Below are 14,323 nucleotides of genomic sequence, written 5' to 3' on the forward strand. Positions count from 1 at the left end.
GAGGATATCAGCAGGGGATTGCCGCAAAAGATTTGGAGGCACATCTCAAAGGCTGGCGCGTGGCCGGGTTGTAGGGGAGGTTGGAGCCCAGTGAACATCCACTGTGACGCGTGACAGCTCTGGAGGCATCCTCAAAGGGGACCCCCTCCACTGAAGGATCATAAAAAAGTCGTGGCAGGCGAGTTTGGGGGTCACCTTGAAGGTAGCTGAAGAACCCTCTGGGGTTTGCACAAAGCTCCCTGGTGAGCAAGGTCAGCAGCTCAGGCAAAGGCAGCATGAGAGCAAACCATCGTGAGGAGGCGGGCACACATCTACCATACACTGCCCTTCTAATTCATAGTATGTAGCTAGAAAGACTTTACTGAAATAAGCAGCCAAATGTCGTAGGCAACTAAGCCACTCTAGCATGATTCAGTCCTACTTATTAATACCTGAAAATACATTTCTTCTAGAACACCTTTGAGATATCTTAGAAGGTTAATAAAAAAAATACATTGAGGCATGGGCGACTGGTACCTCCCAAGTCTGGAGGGACATCAGCAGGGCACAACTGAGGGAGGGAGGTCCTCTAGCAGTTGGTCACTGAAGCATTTCTGCCACCCGTACTTCCATCACCAATGTGCCACCGGCAAAGCTAATTTTACTGGAGGGGCACAAGTGCTCCCTGCGTCCCCTCTACATGTCACCTATGTTGAGGTTGCCTCAAGTGGTTTACAACAGAAATGATACAAACCAAGGAGTTAAGAACCTGCCTCCCTCAAAAATACATATCATCTTGCCACAAACCTTTAAAATCCACTTATACCAAATGGATAAAATCAGAGACAGTCAGTCAAAGACACATAATCCATACATAAGAAAGCAAGTGTAATAGAAGTAGGTATGTCTAGCATAAAAACTATAGTGAATACTTCCATACATTGATACATCTTGATTAAAACCAAGCACAATTTTGTGTTGATTAAAAGAAAGCCTTTGTAAAAAGTTGCCCTGCCCCTTGGCAGGAGCAGGGTATCCTGGTATGCTAGTTGACATCATAGTTTCATAATTTCTAGGGTCAGAAGGGACCTGAGCAGATCATCAAGTCCAACCCCCTCCCATAGCAGGAAAGAGTACTGGGGGCAAACGACCCCAGCAAGGTATACATCTAGCCTCCTCTTAAAGACCCCCAGGGTAGGAGCCAGCACCACCTCTCCTGGAAGTTGGTTCCAGATCCTAGCTGCCCTGACAGTGAAGTAGCGCCTCCTGATATCTAACCTAAACCTACCCTCTGCCAGCTTGTGACCGTTATTCCTGGTCACTCCTGGTAGTGCTTGGGGGAACAGGGACTTCCCAATGCCTATTGGGCATTCCCCAGTCCATTCTCAGCTATTGTGTAAAGACAGGGATATTAAAGAGCTGTTACCATATTTGTGCCCTAGATACCTAATAGGAGGTGATGCGTTTTCACTTTCTGTGCTGAGACCTCAAGCTAAAAGCTCCAGGTGAGAGACTAATTCTAAGAAAATGTGTTTTTATCTTTTTCTCTCTGAACTGTATGCCTCCTTCTTGCTGAAATAGTGAGGTATTTTCTATTCTGCAGTTTAAAAAACAGAACAAAACTTAAACCTGCAGACATTATTTCAGGTGATGTGAGAGATTATTGCTGGTGTATGTGATGTTAAATTTTGTGCAGTATAAGAGCATAAGACCTATATACTCAAACCTAGCTGCTTAACATGAGGCTGCAAGCATTTTAGGTATCTATATAGAAATGGCCTAATTTTGAGTGTTGTTCAGCAACCCGGGCTCCCATAGAACTGGGCGAGAACTGTACGTGATCACCACACCTTTGAAAACTAGGCCGCTTCGATTATAGTGGATTTAGAAAAGCCTATCTTTAGTACTTAGGCTGGCTGCAGAGGTAAGAACAAACAAGTCCCAGGTTCAGCTGTAATGAGAAATATGGAGGAAATGTTTGTAATGGTAGGACAGCTCACCTGTTTTCCCTGAGGCATTAAAAGAGTGAAAGGCAAAGATCAGGTGGCTTAGTACAGGTGAATAGCCAACATTCCCTTGAGTTCTACATAATCTTTTGCTCACTTTAAGGCATTTTAAAAGGTATTGCAAGTAACTTTATATATACTTAAGTAAGCTGTACATTATACATAGCTTTTACCATATTAAGTTGATACTTTTTAAAGATTTGCTCTCATACTTCTGAATTACCTTGTAGAAAACATGCACTCCTTTCTGCTGCTGTGTTCTCTCCTCATCTACAGTGACCTAGTGGTCTCTGTGCAGAGAAAATTACAAAGGGTCCCAGATGAAGAAGAGGAAGAGAACTTCACTTGGATAAGGACACCTCAAACTCTCTCATGAGGTGAGTTAGTATGACCTGGGAACAAAGCATTCATTTTTATTTGCATTTCCAAATAATGCCCATCAGCATAACTTCTGGGTATCTTACCTTAGGGAGGAAAAAAATGACATAGAAACATGATATAATTTTATACCTAAATAAAGAAATTACTAGTATTGGTATTTTTCCCCTCATTATGGACATGGCTGAGAAATCTGCCCTCAATTCCATTTAGAAATAAAACAAAAACACATTAAATATGTGCTCTTACATTCTCTGCCCTGACAAGCACTAAGTTCTGCCTGTGTTCATCAACCTAATTGTGAGAGTTGGACCTCACCACCCCAAAGCTTCTAAAATGCTTCTTTATTGGCCTGAATAAAGAAACACCCGATGAAGGGTGTTTGTACCTGAAAGATTGCAAAGAACATTTTTTTCAAACTATTTAGTTGGTCTAATGAAAGATATCACATTTACCCAAAAAACCTTTATTTCTCAACATTCAGCTGCCAGTGAAAGGGAGAGTATAGTTCAAGGCTGTAAGAGATTAAACTTAATGGTTAGGAACCATTTACAGTTGCAACTTTCTGCCAGTTTGCTATACTGGTAAGAGCATAAGGCTTATGCCTGCAGCCAGCCCAACTCCTTACCTGTTGGCTTGAAGGTCCAGAAAGCAGGAGTGCTGGCAATAGCAGCAGTTTCAATATCTTCCTTCCTTGAAGGTTAGGTACAAGGGAGAAGCCAAGGGCTAGAACAGCACTAGCAGAAGAGCAAAAATACACAGAAGTTTTATGATACAGAAACAGCCTATTCAGGGATCACATTTTCAGTAGTTAAACTACTAAAATTGTTTAGCTCCACCAAATTCAGCAGAGATCTTGTTTCATTCTAGCTGAGGATCTGGGCCCATGAATCTCATGTAGAGAACCTCAAGTTTTAAACTACTGTGTAGATTTTAGGTAGTCTATTTCCACGTTTATTAATTCATGCTTTGAATTACTAAACTACACTGGTCCAGTCAAATAGAAGACTTTGGATGAATTGAAATAAAGGCATCTTTGCAACTGTAGCATCCTTCATTGTCAGAGACAGAGCTGACCCCTCTAGATGAGAAAATGATTAAATTCAATAAGAGCACAAAAGTACCAAGGTTCATCTAAAGATTGTCAATGTTTAAGGCTGAAGAGAGTTATTGCACAAAGGAAGATAGGGGTGCAGACAGAAATGACATTTGTCACATGATTGGCCTCTTGAAAGCACTCTAAAGCTGTGTCCAAACAGAAGAGCGTGGCTGCAGGATACTCTGATCATGCAACAAGTTAACCCTCATTATATGAGGGTTCAAATGAAGATGCTCCAAAGCAGAGCACCTTCATTAATTTCTGTCTGCTCTGGCTGCAGCACAACTCAGCCCCAGCTGCTGTCTTGGAATGGGAGGGGAAGAGAGGTCCATTCAGGGGTTCTCAGCCCTGCTGGAGTGGGAGGTATGTGGATTGGAGCCCCTCACCTCACGGGGACTCCAGTCTACCTGCCCCCCACTCCAGCGAGGCTGAGAAAACCCCAGAATGGACCTCCCTCCTCTGCCTTCTCCCCCCATTCCAATCCAAAGGCAGCAGCAGAGCTGAGCTGGGGGGGCAGGGGAGCAAAGCTATGGGGAGAGGCTGTACAGACATAGCCTCTCTCCCTAGATTGGCTCCAAATTGGAGCCAATCTTCCACCCTCTCGATCCAGCACCTAAAGTCTATTGGGTCAAAAGGATCATTCTAACTTATGGCGCTTTCTATGAGTTGCCACGTGTTAGACCTGGGAGCTGCACTTCTGTTTGTGCCCCTAGAAGGTTGTCAATACAAGGCATTTCTGAACTGTGTTAACTCCTGTCTCAATACTCATTTTATGTTAAATAAACAGACTAATTGTTTTAGTGTGGCTAAAGAAAAAAACAGAGAAGGAATAAAGGAATGGGACAGGGTCATCTTACATGAAAGGGGAAGAGGCAATTTGAGAGGATACTAAATGTCCATGGCCTGTGGATGCAGACGATTCTCCATCTTGTGGCCATGATTCAGTGGAACCAAAGAATATGCAACATTAGGAGGGGGAAGTGGCTGTGATTCCAGGAGGGTAAAACAATCTGAAGTTTGCATCCTGTAATGCAGGAGATGTAGGATTATGTAGGAAATGCAGGAAAAACTGTTTAACATTTTGCTTTGGGTTAGAGATGGATTGGGCAGAACTGACATAACAATTCATCTGGCTTTAGATGTATTACCAATTACTTTCCTTGGAGAGATTTCAAACTTCTCATTTCACTTTGTCTTGAAATCGTAGACAGTATGCCTTTGGTAATAGTGGCCAGTCAACTGGAGGTTGTTACCTAACACTGGAGATGAGATTTATGTTATGCAAAAAGATTAATCCATCCTTTTTTCAATAGGATGGGGTGATGAAATTGAATGGGTACAAACCTATGAAGAAGGTTTAGCTACATCAAGGAACAGGTAAACTTCAGTTATTTTGCTGCATCATGCTTTCAGAACTTAAAAGATACAGTTTCATAGTTAGTAGGGTCGGAAGAGACCTGAGCAGATCATCAAATCCAACCCTTGTGTATATATGGACCCCGGTAATCATAAGAGACTGTTGTTTAAAAATGGCAAAAAGTGCTAATACAAAGATGAAACCTAGGATGACAGGCATGTTAATAATTGTTGGTGGTGGGTTTTTTATGTTTATTTTTTTTGCAACAGTACCTGGAGGCCCTAATTAGAATTAGTGCTCTGTTACATCTAGTCATTGTACCAACATATTGCAAAAAAGAAGTTCTTCCCTAATGGGCCTCAAAAAATTACACTGAGAAAAGAAAAAGCTCATGACGTGAGGAATCAGTCTAAATGATATAATATGACAGATTGTCAGTGACCGTTGTTTCAATTCTCCAAGATGCTGACCAACACTCTTAAATCGTATTGATTTCAAGAAGAGACTAATAGGATTTCAGTAAGACTGGACCTTTCAGGATAATGACATCTTGCAGTATAGCATCTACAGTGCTTATTTTGTTAATTTTTTAATGATCTCTGCAGCTGTTCTGAAAGCTCTGACTTTGCAGTGCAGAAACCCAAGCCTGTTAAAAACAACTGGTATGCAGTGAGTTATAGCAACTCATTCATTTTCATCCTGGTTTCATTAATTTTCCACTGTTACATTCATTCTATGACTGCATTAGAATCTTAGAGCATGATCTTTCTTTAGATAACTGCACTGACTGTCAGACTACTATGCCTTACATGGCATGTGAAGGGACATTTCAATTTTTAACACTAATTTTATCAGCTCAACAATGTACAATATGAGAAGAAGGGATGCCCATTTGGAAGAGCCATCATTTGGATTCCTTTCTCAAAGTTTCTATATGTGGTTTACAGTAGCTTCAGAACCACTTGTGGACTTAAAGATTGTAGGTGGTTATCCATTATTCTTCTGTAAGCAGTCTGGATTTACCTTTTTCTTAATATCGTTACAGCAAGAAACCATTGGTGGTCAGCCACCACCTAGAAGAATGTCCCTATAGCCAAGGTGAGAGAGGAAAACCATCCAAAACAAACTATAGGAATAAAAAATGCTATTTCCATTGCATGTTTTCTGCATTGGGCTTATTGCATTCTGCATGGTGAAGCTGCTTGACTCGGTCACCAAAAACTAAGCATGAATCCTGCCAGGATTATAAACAACAGGATGGGATGAAGGGTTCTGTAACACCTTTCCACCTACCAATCTACTTCAGGCCTAAATTTCAATGAGACATGGACTAAATCAGATCAACCAAAGTGAAAAATAGTATCTGGTAAAAATATTTAGGTCCCAAATATCACCACCTTAAAGAGACTGACCAGTGACATGGGGTCACTATGTCTTCTCTTTAACCCAGCCAAGGGTTAAGTTTAAAAAAGATCATGTATTATAATTTTGTCAAAAAAGAAGGTTGAGGTTGTCTGTTTTTTCCCCCTATAATTATACTATTATATACAATAAATAGTATTACATAAATCATTATAATACTTGGATCTTGAGTGAATTAACTGCCGTTTTAGTGGCAGAATTTTGACAGTGCCCTTACTTTATGCAGCAGGTGTGTTCCTGGTGTAGCTCTTTGGGCTATATGCCTCGTAGTTGTGCAACAGGGTTGATAGTTTTATGGCTATGTTATACAAGCACTTGTATGGGATGATTTGGATATAATTCTCTAAGATGCTGAACACCCTTAAATCCTATTGCTTTCAAGAAGAGCTGAATCAGAGCAGGGGGTTGGACTAGATGACCTCCTTCTATGATTCTGCGTAATAAACATTGTATACTTGTGTATATGAAACTGGGCAAATTAAGATGGGACAAATTTAAATTTAGATAGTTGGTAACTTTTGGAATATTTCACACATCAATAGTTTCATAGTAGCTAGGGTCAGGAGGGTCCTGAACAGACCATCTAGCCTGACCCCTGCCACAGGCAGGAATGAGTGCTGGGTTCACAAGACCCCAGACAGGCGATCATGCAACCTCCTCTTGAATTTGCCCAAAGTAGGGGCGAAGACCACTTCCCTGGGAAGTTGGTTCCAGATTTTGGCCACCCTAACTGTAAAATATTGCCTTCTGATCTCTAACCTAAACCTGTTCTCCATCATCTTATTACCATTGTTCCTTGTCACCCCAGGTGGTGCTGGGAAGAAAAGGGCTCTACCTATTTGCTGTTGATCTCCTCCGATGAGTTTGTAGGCAGCCACCAGGTCCCCCCTCAGCCTCCTCTTGCTGAGGCTGAACAGATTCAGGTCTCTCCGTCTCTCCTCATAGGGCCTGTCCTGCTGCCCTCTCACCAAGCAGGTGGCCCTCTTCTGAACCCTCTCCAGGCTGGCCACATCCCTCTTGAAGTGTGGCGCCCAGTACTGGATGCAGTACTCCAACTGTGGCCTGACCAAAGTCGCATAGAGGGGGAGTATCACCTCTGTGGACTGGCTTGAGATGCATCTTTGGATACATGACAAGGTATGGCTGGCCTTGCTGGCTGTGGTCGGCATTGGTGGCTCATGTTCATCTTGGAGTCAATAATGACTCCAAGATCCTGTTCTGCCTCTGTGCTTTCAAGAGTGGAACTCCCCACTCTGTATGTATGCTGTTGATTTTTTCTCCCAAGGTGCAGCACCCTGCATTTGTCTATGTTGAACTCCATCCTATTCTCATCTGTCCACTTTTGTAGTCTGTCTAAATCTCTCTCTCCCTTCAAGTGTGTCCACCTCACCCCACATCTTAGTGTCATCAGCAAACTTGGACAGCGTGCTTTCCACCCCCTCATCCAAGTCGCTGATGAAGATGTTAAACAGTGCGGGACCAAGGACTGAGCCCTGGGGTACCCCACTGCTCACATCTCGCTAAATTGAGTACAACCCGCCTACCACTACTCTCTGGGTGCATCCCATCAGCCAATTTTTTACCCATCCAACTGTGTAGGCATCAATGCCACAGTCGTTTAATTCATTGATGAGGATAGGGTGAGAGACAGCATCAAAGGCCTTCTTAAAATCTAGAAAGACAACGTCCACAGTGACACCATCAATTTAATTTTTTTTAGGTCCACGGTAACACCATTTAATTTTTTTTAATGATGTTTCTTCACATAACTTCCTAGATTTTTAAAGAAAGGAAACTAAAACCCCAAATTCCACTAGGTGGAGCCCTAATAACTCCCTTCAAATTCAGCAGGGCTAGAATCTTTAGATCCAAAGAACAGAGCTCCGCCCCTTGAGCAGAGGGGATAACTAAGATCAGTTAGTAGGTCATCATCCTTTATGTGAGCCAGCCACTAAAAATGAGATGAGGCATGTATTTTACCAGCCATTTGTTAGTACTGATCCTCTTCCAGGTTTAGGGCCTGAGGGTTACATGGTTAAAAATCTCTGTCCCTTCAACTTACTGTCATAGTCTCCCTAATTTACCTCCGTATCCCAGTCCCTCTAACCTTATTACTATATGGCTTCTTGTCCAGGTCCTGCTTTCCCTTCCTTCGGTTTCTTGTCTCTGTCCCAATTCCCAGGCAACATGAACCATTTCAAACTTGAGTAGTTAAAATCTGGCCAGGCTTTGTGGAGTAAAAAACAGGGCCCAAGAAGGGAAAGTGTGAACAAATCCTATAATTGTTTTTCTCATTAATTATACAGCAACTTTCATGTTTAGGAATCCTGAAAATGGAATGCATTAAGGGAGACTTTCCAGTCAAAGGCAACACTCAGGCACTGACCAATATAGACTACCATGCAACTTTAGATAGGACTTTTGATCTCTGGAGTTAGCATGTGATCTGCAGGACGGCATCTCTTCAAAGTGCTGTGACTTACTGCACTGTAATTCCAACATCAGCTATGAGTCCAAATCACAATGTGGCAATTTAAAGAAAGAATTTTTTAACTTTCAAGAACTCCTACTACACCAACAGAATTTATACTTTTCAGTGAGGAATACTGGTACCTTACTGGTAAGAGCTGTACTGACAGATAAAATGCAACACCCATTCATTTCTTTGCATCTGTATATGCTTGTAAGCCATTAGAAACAAACAAGTAAATTCACCATAATATACATATATGCTTATATGATTACCATTCTCCATATTGCAGTGTCAAGAACTACCAATAAAAGCCAAGTAAGATTATATACAACCATGAATTATTCATCATGTATATTCCTAAAGAGAATATTCATGATGAAATCATAGCAAGCTTCATAGATGAGGTTTCTTCTAGTACTTATTATTTATGAGAAGTGAGTTGTTAGCTCCCCAAGCCTCATCTAATATATGCATATGATAATCTGAAGACACCAGCAAAAAACTAAGGGCTTTAGGTTCATTATAAACTACTGCAGAGCACAACTAAGTATGGGAAATAGTGAACTGCCAATAAGAATCCACACATTTCTTTCTTTGTTTCAGCTTTAAAGGAAGCTTTTGTTTCTAGTCCAGAGATCCAAAAGATGGCTCAAGAGGATTTTATTATTATTAATCTAGTGGTAAGATCATGTTTTAAAATAATGATCATCTCCATGTATAGCAAGAAATAGAATAAGTAACAAATATCAAAATCAAATCAGATAAGCATTTATTTGGGGCATTGTTTTATTTTATCTAGTTTCAGATGTCTGTTTTCAATCTCTCTGGCAACCTACAACAGGATTTATCCTGCATAATCTTTTTAAGAAGGAATGGAGGGGGACATACTTCTGTAATCGAACCTCAAATATGTTTCTGAAGTTGGGAACATAATGACCTGTACTGAAAAGCTTTCACGTTCATCAGTTATGCAGTTTCGGTCACCTCTCTTTCAGTCATTAAGCATTGGCCATTGTTAGTGACAGGACAGCTACTTGGACAGGAGATTCGTCTCACCCGATACGGCATTTTCTGGGTTACCTAATATTGTTAGATTTATTACACGTCCAGTAGCTGGGAAAAATCCATAGCACCCCAGAGTCTAAGTAATATTCTTTAGCACAATATAGCAAGAATATTGATTAGTTTGTTCCTTTCCCTTATGTGTTGACTGTTGTAGCAGCTGTTTTGGTAATAACCTTTCATTAAAAAGTTAAATAATTTATTTCAGCATTCAACCAGTGATGACAACTTGGCACCTGATGGCTACTATGTCCCTAGGATCCTCTTTGCTGGTGACCTTCCAGTCTTGATCAGTAGTTTTCAAACTGTTTTGGCCAAACTATTTTACCTGAAAAATATTGCTGCTTTTACCATGCAACCTTGTCATATCATACCAGTCTGAAAACCCCTGGTTCTAGAATGTAATCAAAACTAATTTCTTGTGTGCCTCTTCGTAGTCGTTTCCCTATTGGTCACCATAAACTTCACATTACTGCAAAAGAAAATGAATAAATAAATAAAACCAAGGTACAAAGCTACAGGAAGCAGATACTAAGATTTGTGTTGTCCTGATTTGAGATACCTACCAGGGGTCTGATCTTCAGAAGGTGACTATTCAGCACTATCTGAAAATTGGGCTCCTTTTAGGTGCAAAGTTGGACACACCAAATCTTTCACATTTTTTTAAAATTTTGATCACAATGACCTCAGTCTCCAGCTAGTGGTAATCAGTGCAACTCCACCATCTCTCTATTGGTTCATATCATTTAAGGACCTGGCCCTGCATACTTGGTCCAAGTAGACCCCATGCTACAGTATATGACGACAGAATAAAATTTAATTCCATACCTATATCTGAATATTTATTAACAATCAAGTCCCCCAGGTTACAATCTAGTCCTATCAAAAATCTCTTCCAATCACCACAAAGGAAGGAGAAACCCTTGCAGAAATGTTAGGCATGAATGGGACAAGGTCCAAAACTTCTGAAGGAGCATACCAATCAATTAGACTTATCTCATTAGCAAGGAGACTATGGGAATTCAAATGCATCTTGCCAACACTGTCCAAAAACCCATCTAGAACAGATGCTACAGTATACCTAGATCCGTAAGACCATGAATTTAAATGCAGTTTGTCAGGGGTGCTGTGAAAGTACTAGCTACCACTGCTTGCAAAGCACTGAACTTTTTTCTTTAAAAAATAAAGCAACACTGCTTCCTTTGAAAAGCCTGCATTGCTAACATTTTGGATTTTTCCCCATAAAGATCCCTCTATGACCATTCAAACTGATTTGACTGGCAAAAATAAGAACAAAATGTATGCCTATGAACCAGAAGATATTTCAATATGTGAAGTAAGAAATAAGCAAATAACTAACCAATGCTTTTTAAAATTTCTAAATTATAACAATATAATGTTGATAAAGAAATAAAAGATATTTAGGTTTAGATATTCAGGTTTTGGGAAGTGACCTATCTTTGTATAACTACTGCCATCTGCTAAAGCCCCCACATTTGCTTTAGACATGTTTCATAGATTTCATAGACATTAGGGCTGAAAGGGATCTCAGAAGATCATTGAGTCCAGTCCCCCGCCCGAAGGGCAGGAAGTCAGCTGGGGTCACAGGATGTTGAGTTTGCTTTGATCATTAGTCCCACATGAGAACTAGTGCCTTAAAGTATTTGGTGAAAGTAGAGCCATTAATTCTGGGGAGATGTCCAGTCAATAGGTAAACCTCTGAGGATTCTATCAGGAAGCAAGTGCAGTTCATAAATTTTGCTAAAGGTCTGGTATAGTGTGAAGGCCAAATAGGCTAAACTGTTTGGATTCAGGGTGTTTACCATCTTTATTGTCTTCACTAATCCAGTTTGTAATCTCAATCATCTGAACCTCTAAAAATGGTTCCAGATTTCCATGGTCAAGGAGAACAATCGTGAGATGTTTAAAAAAACACAATGCATTTTTGGGGGTTTTTGTTCTTTGCCTGCTAGTATTGAATTTGTAATGTATTACCCAACTTAAGTTTTAACCTTCTCTCGGAAACAGTAAGGGATAGATTTTTCTTTAAAAAACATTTTTAATTTAATTTCTCACAATCAGTTGACTCCAAGAGTTGAGAGATGTTAAGAAAACTACCAAGTATTCTAGTATCTACAATGAAATGGAAAGCATTAGCATTGTCACAGAATGCAATTTATAAATTTGTATCAACACGTTACTCTATGGCAACATTGTTACTGCACCATGCTTTAGTAGGTCCAAAAGTTACTTCCTCCTTTTGGAAGTACTAAAGCACAGAGCAGTAACTTCTGGTATTGTGCCATATACGCAGCCCAGAGTTACTTTTATTAGCTACTTCGCTATAGCAACATGCTATAATAAGGAAGCATGCCACTACAATGAAGTAGCTACTACTCATGTATAGACACTCATGGACACTATGTCTCTGTAGCATATCACAATGGTGATGTACAGTCATGTGGATGCACCCTGTGTGTTTTGGAACCCAAGTTCTATCAATTGGGCCACTCTGTTACAAGGATACAAATGCTACTACTCAAATGTTGACTGAAATATTGTATGAATTTCATTGAAATAAGGCTTATGCTGAATTTATAGTTAACAAAACAGTCCCATAAGAAAAATTATGCAAGACATTTTATATAGATATAAAACAATATAAATTATTATATGCATGTTATATACAGTTATATTTAGTAACAATCTACCATAAATTTACAAATTAGTACAGGCGACACTTGCCATTTGCAGGGGGAAACATTCTAGTATCCCCTGCGAATGGCAAAATAAGGTACTGTGCTCATGAACGCAGTGCCCCAGTGGGGCGGAGGGGGCTAGCTCCAGCGGTGATCATGGGAGTGCAGCAGCAGCCAGCACGGAGCTCCCAAGATGCTCCTGTAAGTGTATAAAAGTGTATTTAAAATGTGGGTTCAGCATTCGTGAATATTTGAAATCGCGAATGCCATATTCACGAATAGCAAGGGCTTCCTGTATGTTAATACATTCTAAAAGAAATTTCAGAGGTTAAAGCTTTGCTGAGATGCAGTTATGGTTATAAGTAGTAAGGGTGTGCATGTGGGCCCTATTCAATTCGGATTCACCCCAAATCAGAGACAGTGATTCAAATAATTGATTTGGATCACTGTCCCCAATTTGATTCGGCTGAATCCGAATCTGAAGATTGGTGCTGATTTGGAGAACTGGCGATTTGGACAGACGCAGCTTGAAATGTTTTTTCTACATACCACAAGGTACCAGCGTGGCTTGTGAATGCTGCAATACTGGGGCGCATGGAGAGGATCCCATACGTTTGGCAGCAAACCCAGAAGTGAACCAGAAATATTTCTGGTCCACTTCTGGGTCTGCCAGGGAGCACATAGAGGGGCCCCCCCGCATTCCCTCCAGCTCAGCAATTGGCCACGGGGGGGACCCTGGAAGACCCCCAGACCCAGGAGGCACCAGTTGTGAAGCCAGGGAGACAGGCCCTGCGTGCTCCCCAGTGGACCAGACGTGCTTCTGGTCCACTTCCAGGTCTGCTGCCGAGCACGCTGGGGAGCCTCCCGTGCTCCTGTGGGACACTCCATGCACCCCAACATTGCAGCATTCATGAGCCACCTGCTACCTAGAGGTATGTAGAAAAAATATTTGAAGCTGTTTATGTCCAAACCTCCAAATCTCTCTGAATCGAATTGAAGGGTTCTGATTCGATTCAGAGAGATTAAAGAGTCCTCTGATTTGATTTGGATTTGGAGATTTGGCCACCAAATTGGGCTGAATCAAATCAGGGCCCAGAGCTTCACCCAGCCCTAACGAGGAGGTATCAATTTAAAAATTGCTGTCCATATACATGTTTGATTCTCCTCACTTAATTTCTTTTAATATACAGCTTTGTTTCTGATTCCATTACAACGTAGTTATACAAGTTGTATTCATTAAAACATAGTACATGTAGCAAGGCAGCAAGAGGGCACAGCAGCCTCCCTGGCTCTCCAGGGACTTAGCAGACCTCCTAAGGCTAAAAAGAAAGGCCTACAAAGCATGGAGGATGGGATTCACTTCCAAGGAGGATTATTCTGCACTGGTCCGGTCCTGCAGGGAGCAAACCAGGAAAGCCAAGGCTGCAACTGAACTTTAGCTAGCTTCGAGCATCAAGGACAATGGAAAGTCCTTTTTCAGATATGTGGGGAGCCGGAGGAAAAGCAAGGGCAACACTGGACCCTTGCTGAACCAGATGGGGCAACTGGCAACTGACGCCCAGGAAAAAGCCAACATATTAAATGGGTACTTTGCATCGGTCTGTCATCAGTCCCATGAGACGCCCATGCCGGCTACGGGAGACGGAGGTCCGGGTGAGGGAGATCCCCTGCCCTCCATAAATGCTGACCTTGTGAAGGAACATCTTGAGAGGCTGGATACCTTCAAGTCAGCTGGCCCTGACAATCTACACCCCAGGGTACTCAAAGAGCTGGCGAGCATCATAGCCCAGCCCCTGGCACGGATCTTTAAAAACTCCTGGTGCTCTGGTGTAGTGCCTGAAGACTGGA

General features: G+C 41.4%; 1 pseudogene; it reads left to right on the forward strand.

Annotated features, from left to right (window-relative positions):
• The first annotated feature begins 2,208 nt into the window (after window positions 1-2,208).
• LOC109322754 overlaps window positions 2,209-14,323 on the forward strand; it is a 12,719-nt pseudogene continuing 604 nt past the window's right edge.

Source organism: Crocodylus porosus, unplaced genomic scaffold, assembly GCF_001723895.1.
Source record: "Crocodylus porosus isolate Cpor-Errol unplaced genomic scaffold, CroPor_comp1, whole genome shotgun sequence".
Lineage (NCBI taxonomy): Eukaryota > Metazoa > Chordata > Crocodylia > Crocodylidae > Crocodylus > Crocodylus porosus.